The sequence below is a fragment of the Ixodes scapularis genome, unplaced genomic scaffold, assembly GCF_016920785.2.
Source record: "Ixodes scapularis isolate PalLabHiFi unplaced genomic scaffold, ASM1692078v2 ptg000854l_1__unscaffolded, whole genome shotgun sequence".
Lineage (NCBI taxonomy): Eukaryota > Metazoa > Arthropoda > Arachnida > Ixodida > Ixodidae > Ixodes > Ixodes scapularis.
This window is the reverse complement of record NW_024610056.1, coordinates 945,001-952,500: the sequence shown is the minus strand read 5'-3', so window position 1 is coordinate 952,500 and position 7,500 is coordinate 945,001. Positions and strand designations below refer to the sequence as shown.

The following is a 7,500-nucleotide window of genomic DNA, read 5'->3' as shown; positions in this document are numbered from 1 at the left end:
CGCCGATCCCCTCCTGCTGGGTAGCACGGGCTTAGCGAGCCTCCAACGAGCGCTTGGCCGATGCTTTGTGCGCACACACCATGGGAACAAAATCCGGGTGGTCTCGATCAGACAACGGTCTCCCTGCACATAAGCAAGCCTCGGGAAGGAGATTGATATGGAAGCCGCAGCTGCCTTCAAGTGCTTGCCGCACAAACGGTCGTTCGCGCGAGGCGACCATTCTTTTCGATCCATGGATATTATCCACCTTCTATGCGTTTCAAAGTCTGCCGGGAACTTGTGGAAACCCACCCCGCTACTTTTTTTTTCTATATTTTGGTGCAATTAACGGCAACGCAGCTTCGCGGCATGTTGAAATGCTATGACGCCCATGCGAAACGTGCGCGCTTTTGCCCACACCACCCGGCTCCGGCGTGATCGCAGCGCCACCGCAGCTCCGTGACGTCAAGCCCGCGTGTCGGTCTATAGGAAGGCAACTGGAACGTCCTTCGGCAGATGCAGAAAAAGCCGGACAGCCGCTCTAATCCTACGGTCAATCTGGTGTAGGTATGTCTTTGACTTGGCACTCATAACCAAGCCATAGATTAGTCTCGGTATTAGGTAGAAGATTAGAATGTTCATCTTCTGCTGAGGTTTAAGGGGGGTCCTCTCTAGACTTACGATAAGGTCGTCGAAATTCACCCCATTGTACCATATCTCCCCTGATGTGTTAACTTCGACCCCCAGATAGCGCCATGAACCTGAGCAATCAATCACTCGAAGTGGTTCTCCATTTACTTTGAAAGCCACTGGGCAGATTTTTGCCTTTTTGTTTTTCCCGTCTCCTACGAGGCTTAGGGTCGAAGACTTCTTTACGTTTACTGTGAGACCCCTAGTGCTCAGAAATTCCTGGAACTTGTCGAGGAGAAATTGTAGGCCAGCCGCCGTCTCCGCCAGAATCACGAGGTCATCAGCAAAAGCCAACGACGCGCACCGCCCCTCACCCAGTCTCACACCAAAGCCCGGGGGGATGCTGTCGATGAACTCATCGATGACCGCGTTAAACAACAGCGGAGACAGCGGGTCACCTTGTCTGACTCCCTCCCCAGGGCGCACTGTCCTTTCCACCCCTCTGTGTTGCAAGGTTGTAGTAGAATTTGTGTAGAACCAATGCAGGTAGTCAATCATGGACTTCCCCACCATTTGGTGGCGTGCAAGTCCATTCAGTATTGCGGTGTGTGTGGCGCTGTCAAATGCCTTTGACAGGTCTATATTAGCCATGTAAAGGCTTCGCCCCGCGGCATGACTTGTCTTAAGTAGCGTACTCAGAATCATGATGTTCTCGTTGCTCGTCACGTAGGTGAACAATCTGTCTCAACCTTTTGTCTAGGATCTTGTGAAAGGTGCGCAGGAGCACCGAGCCAATCGAGACCACAAGAGAGTCATAGTTACTCCCGCCGTTTACCCGCGCTTTGATGAATCTCTTCACGTTGACATTCGGAGCACTGGGCAGAAATCACATTGCGTCAACACCGACCAGCGGCCATCGCAATGCTTTGTTTTAATTAGACAGTCGGATTCCCCCGGTCCGTGCCAGTTCTGAGTTGACTGTTTTTTGCCGGCCGAAGCATAGCACTTTGGGCACGAAGCCCTCAGACGCCGCGCAGCTGAGGCTTTCCACAGGAAGGTCCCGACGCTGGTCCGGGCTTGGCCGCGCCGCGTCAACGGCGAGCCCCGCCCAGTCCCGGTGCAGTGCCGTTCCTGCTTCAGGTCCCCAGCCCGACCGGCTCAGTCCTCAGAGCCAATCCTTATCCCAAGGTTACGGATCCGTTTTGCCGACTTCCCTTACCTACATTGGTCCATCGACTAGAGGCTGTTCACCTTGGAGACCTGCTGCGGATGTGGGTACGGTCCGGCACGAAAATCACACTCCCTCACTCGGATTTTCAAGGGCCGACGCGAGCGCACCGGACAGCGCAAGAACCGCACTGCTCTACGAAGCCACCATCCCTATCTCGGGGCGAACCCATTCCAGGGACTCGATCTCCTTACAGAGAAAAGAAAACTCTTCCCGGGGCTCGCATCGGCGTCTCCGAGCTGGTTTGCGTTACCGCACTGGGCCCCGAAGGACCAATCTCCGTGTCCGGGTTCGGGATTATTAACCCGATTCTCTTTCGGTCACTGCGGGGCTCTCTCCACTGCAAAAAAGTGCTCCCGCTTCGGAAAGAACTTCTCCTTTCCCTTAGGACCGACTGACCCATGTTCAACTGCTGTTCACATGGAACCCTTCTCCACTTCAGTCCTCAAGGTTCTCACTTGAGTATTTGCTACTACCACCAAGATCTGCACCAGCGGCGGCTCCAGGCGGGCTTACGCCCGACACCTTCAACGCTCACCGCAGCGGCCCTCCTACTCGCTGCAGCTTAGCACCCCCTTGTTTGCGTGCATCTGCCGGCAGCGGCCGGGGATAGGCTCGACACTAGAGCGCCATCCATTTTCGGGACTAGTTGCTTCGGCAGGTGAGTTGTTACACACTCCTTAGCGGGTTCCGACTTCCATGGCCACCGTCCTGCTGTCTTAAGCAACCAACACCCTTCATGGGATCTCATGAGCGTCCCGCATCGGGCGCCTTACCCCGGCCTTTGGTTCATACCACAGCGCCAGTTTTGCTTACCAAAAGTGGCCCACTTGGCACTCTCATCGCTTCCGGAGGCCTCAGACCAGAAGGCCTCCGACACACCCATTGAAAGTTTGAGAATAGGTTGAGGTCGTTTCGACCCCAATGCCTCTAATCATTCGCTTTACCAGGTGTGACTGGTCTCGGCAACAAGCGCCAGCTATCCTGAGGGAAACTTCGGAGGGAACCAGCTACTAGATGGTTCGATTAGTCTTTCGCCCCTATACCTGGGTCGGACGATCGATTTGCACGTCAGAAGCGCTTCGGACCTCCACCTTAGTTTCCTCTGGCCTCGTCCTGCCCGGGCATAGTTCACCATCTTTCGGGTGCCAACGTGTGCGCTCTAGCGCCGCCCCCACGACGTGAGCGTGTGGGGCGGGCCGTTGCTGCTCCCTTCATCGGACCCCTGGGCGGCCCGGGATCGCAACTCGCCACGGCACGAGGCCGCGCCTTCACGTTTCATTGCGCCTCTGGGTTTTGAGGGACCCATTGACTCGCGCACATGTTAGACTCCTTGGTCCGTGTTTCAAGACGGGTCGGGTGGGTTACCGACCAACTCGCCGCCAACCATGACGACCCTCCGCGGAAAGAACCCGCCTCGCCGGTTCCGAGCCCCAAACACCGAACGTCAGGCGAATACCTGGCGTAAGGCAGGCGACCCGTTGACCCAGCCGGGTTTCCCGCTCCGCATTCCGGAGGGCATCGTTTCGGGCCTCCCCGAAGGGAGTAGCCCATGAGGCCTGGGCAGGGTGACGTACTCGATTACCGGCCAGGTATAACTCCCACGACAGCCAAACAAGGGCCGTCGCCGGTCACCTCCAGCGGCCGGACTCAAAGTCGTTCTTGAAAGAGTTACCCGTGCCCGTCGCGGCGTCCTACCGACGGTCGAAAATGCGTTCCGGAGTGCGCGGCACCGCGCGGGCAGCCGGAACGGGCCCCCCCGTCAAGGAGAGCCCGTAAACCAAGACGCTGACACCGCTCCACGTCACAGCGAAACTGAATCCCACCGCCCTCGAGCTTCGAGGGCCCACCCGTTTTACTCTAAGCGGTTTCACGTACTCTTGAACTCTCTCTTCAAAGTTCTTTTCAACTTTCCCTCACGGTACTTGTGAACTATCGGTCTCTCGGACGTATTTAGCCTTAGATGGAGTTTACCACCCAATTAGGGCTGCACTCTCAAGCAACCCGACACACGGGAGGTTCCATCCCGAGAGAGCAGTGGCGGAGACGGGCCTGGCACCCACTCTGGGTCAAGCCCCTGTCAGGGGGACTTGCACCACCGCAAAACTCTCGGGAACGTTACCTCCCATACACCACATTTCCCGATCGCCGGCAAGGACGAGGGATTCGGTGCTGGGCTAGGTCCCGTTTCGCTCGCCGCTACTAAGGGAATCCCTGTTGGTTTCTTTTCCTCCGCTTAGTGATATGCTTAAATTCAGCGGGTTGTCTCGCCTGATGTGAGGTCGACAATTCATTTTGTGCGCTTTCCAACAAAAACTTCGCCTCCTTACCACATGTCAAAAACACAAAAGGATGGCGAACTAACATTTGTTTTACACACGCTTTGCATCGCTTTCGATTCGACAAAAAAGAAAGCGCGCAATCCAACGGCATTCCCCTACTGGATGGCTCCAGTATTCATCGGGGACGCGAAGGTCTTAGACTGACGGAAGGCTACGACGCAAAAAACTTTCCTCCCAGAAGCGTTTTTCTTTTTTTTTGTGCAAATCAACGCCACGAGATTTACATTTGCCGACGCCGCGTTTCAACGCGCCAACGCCAACTCCGTCCCACGGTTTTTCCACTCGAACAACATCCACGCCAAAGAAAACAGAATCGATCGAAAAGAAACCGTTTCAAATCTCCGTTTCTAACGCACCGACGTCACAGCGCCGTTCAACGTGCGAAAGATTTTTTTGGTACGGGATTTTCCACAAACGGTATCCATCGAGTTTCGTTTTCCCATGCAGTGTTCGATAAAAACTCGTAGGAGGAGGAGGACTGGTTAAGCGCACGCGTGCAATCGCACCACTCGTGCATTTGCTCAAAGAAAACGCAACGCAAGAAAGCATAAAACTGCGTGCTGCCCACGATCCGACACAGTCAAAACGAGGTAGAAAACAAATTCTCCTCTCTTGATATATGATCCGACCCTCACACAGACGAAGCCACGGGAAGGCCCGAGGCCGCAATGTGCGTTCAAAGAGTAAGTGCTCAGTGTGTCCTGCAATTCACACCAAGTCTCGCAGCTGGCTGCGTTCTTCATCGACCCGAGAACCGAGTGATCCACCGCTTAGAGTCGTGTCAATGTTTTTGGATTTTTCAATCAGTACGACAAAACACAAGTTGTTGTTTTTTTTCGCGCCCGGCACATCCCATGCCATCTCGAAAGCGCAAAAAAAGGCCTCTTCTCAAACGCCTCTTCGTTAATCAAAACAAAAGGGCGATCCTCGAGAAGAGACGAAAAAGGGGGCGGTGCGCCTTTTGTAACCCGCGGATTGTCCCGGTGCACTTGAAATCTCCTCTCAATCGAGGCAGCAGAGGGCTCCCGCTGGGCGCATCATCGAAAGGAACGGAGGCCAACCAAAGAAAAAGGCACATCCGAACCACAGTTGTTTTTTTTTTTGTGCCGTCCCGACGGCATCCAAGCTTGGTCGGGATCGGCGCCAGATAAATTCGCACATCGAGTCCATTCCCCGTACAAGAGGAAGAAGACAAAACGATGCCAAATAACATCCGGTAATGATCCTTCCGCAGGTTCACCTACGGAAACCTTGTTACGACTTTTACTTCCTCTAAATGATCAAGTTTGGTCATCTTTCCAACACACCGGCGCAACCGAAAGGCCGCTCCGGGTATCGGTCCGAAGACCTCACTAAATCATTCAATCGGTAGTAGCGACGGGCGGTGTGTACAAAGGGCAGGGACGTAATCAACGCGAGCTTATGACTCGCGCTTACTGGGAATTCCTCGTTCAAGGGGAACAATTGCAAGCCCCTATCCCAATCACGAAGGAGGTTCCACGGGTTACCCAGTCTTTACAGACAGGGATAAAAACACGCTGCTTCCTTCAGTGTAGCGCGCGTGCGGCCCCGGACATCTAAGGGCATCACAGACCTGTTATTGCTCTGTTTCGTGCGGCTAGGAGCCGCTTGTCCCTCTAAGAAGGGTGCAAGGTGCAGAGAACCACGCACCTATTTAATAGGCTAGAGTCTCGTTCGTTATCGGAATTAACCAGACAAATCGCTCCACCAACTAAGAACGGCCATGCACCACCATCCACCGAATCAAGAAAGAGCTCTCAATCTGTCAATCCTCCCAGTGTCCGGGCCGGGTAAGTTTTCCCGTGTTGAGTCAAATTAAGCCGCAGGCTCCACTCCTGGTGGTGCCCTTCCGTCAATTCCTTTAAGTTTCAGCTTTGCAACCATACTTCCCCCGGAACCCAAATACTTTGGTTTCCCGGAAGCTGCCCGCCGAGTCATTTGAGTAACTCAGGCGGATCGCTGGTTGGCATCGTTTATGGTTAGAACTAGGGCGGTATCTGATCGCCTTCAAACCTCTAACTTTCGTTCTTGATCAATGAAAACATTCTTGGCAAATGCTTTCGCAGTAGTTCGTCTTGCGACGGTCCAAGAATTTCACCTCTAGCGCCGCAATACGAATGCCCCCGTCTGTCCCTCTTAATCATTATCCTGTATTCCAAAAACCAACAGAACAGAAACAGGATCTTGTTCTATTATTCCATGCACTGTTATTCAGGCGAATCGCCTGCGTTGAGCACTCTAATTTTTTCAAAGTAAACGCGCCGGCCAAAGCAAGGCACCTGATGAAGGGAACCAAGCCACGACAGGCATGATGTTCAGCACGGGCCGTACCGTGGTGTCCACGCACTTCCCGCCTGTAACTGAGATCCAACTACGAGCTTTTTAACCGCAGCAACTTTAGTATACGCTATTGGAGCTGGAATTACCGCGGCTGCTGGCACCAGATTTGCCCTCCAATGGATCCTCGTTAAAGGATTTAGAGTGTACTCATTTCAATTACGGGGCCTCAAAAGAGTCCCGTATTGTTATTTTTCGTCACTACCTCCCCGTGCCGGGAGTGGGTAATTTGCGCGCCTGCTGCCTTCCTTGGATGTGGTAGCCGTTTCTCAGGCTCCCTCTCCGGAATCGAACCCTGATTCTCCGTTACCCGTAACAACCATGGTAGGCGCATAACCTACCATCGACAGTTGATAAGGCAGACACTTGAAAGAAACGTCGCCGGCTCGTGGCCGTGCGATCAGCACAAAGTTATCCAGAGTCACCACACAAAACGGACCGAAGCCCGATTGATCTTGGTCTAATAAAAGCACCCGTCGCCCCGAGGGGCTTCGGGCTCACTGCATGTATTAGCTCTAGAATTGCCACAGTTATCCAAGTAGGAAGAAACGATCTAAGGAACCATAACTGATTTAATGAGCCATTCGCGGTTTCGCCTTGTTTCGGCATGTACTTAGACATGCATGGCTTAATCTTTGAGACAAGCATATGACTACTGGCAGGATCAACCAGGTAATCTTTTCGTGGTGGGTCGCCCAAAACCCTACCAACGCGCGGACGCGGGGCCACCGTCAGGCGCCCCTTACGAACCGCAAACACACACAACGCTTAGGAATTACTTCCAAATCCAAGAAGAAATGAAGCACGTTCGAGCGCGCAGCCGGAATATCCCCGACCGAGGTCGGTACCGACGCGGCAAGAAGCGCATAAATTTCTTTCTCGTCGTAGCAACAGAAAGTCGTACGCCAAAAAAATCATTGACGACGCCTTCGCAGCGTTGCCGAGCTTTCAGGTCCCGTGAGG

At 53.7% G+C, this 7,500-nt stretch overlaps 2 non-coding genes across 2 annotated transcripts; both read right to left on the bottom strand.

Moving 5' to 3' along the window:
- Positions 1-4,804: 4,804 nt before the first annotated feature.
- On the bottom strand, positions 4,805-4,957 carry LOC120848980. Its single transcript, XR_005717828.1, has one exon. It is a non-coding gene; the product is annotated as a 5.8S ribosomal RNA (ribosomal RNA).
- Positions 4,958-5,396: 439 nt separating this feature from the next.
- Positions 5,397-7,212, bottom strand: LOC120848959. The gene has a single exon (XR_005717815.1). It is a non-coding gene; the product is annotated as a small subunit ribosomal RNA (ribosomal RNA).
- Positions 7,213-7,500: the final 288 nt, after the last annotated feature.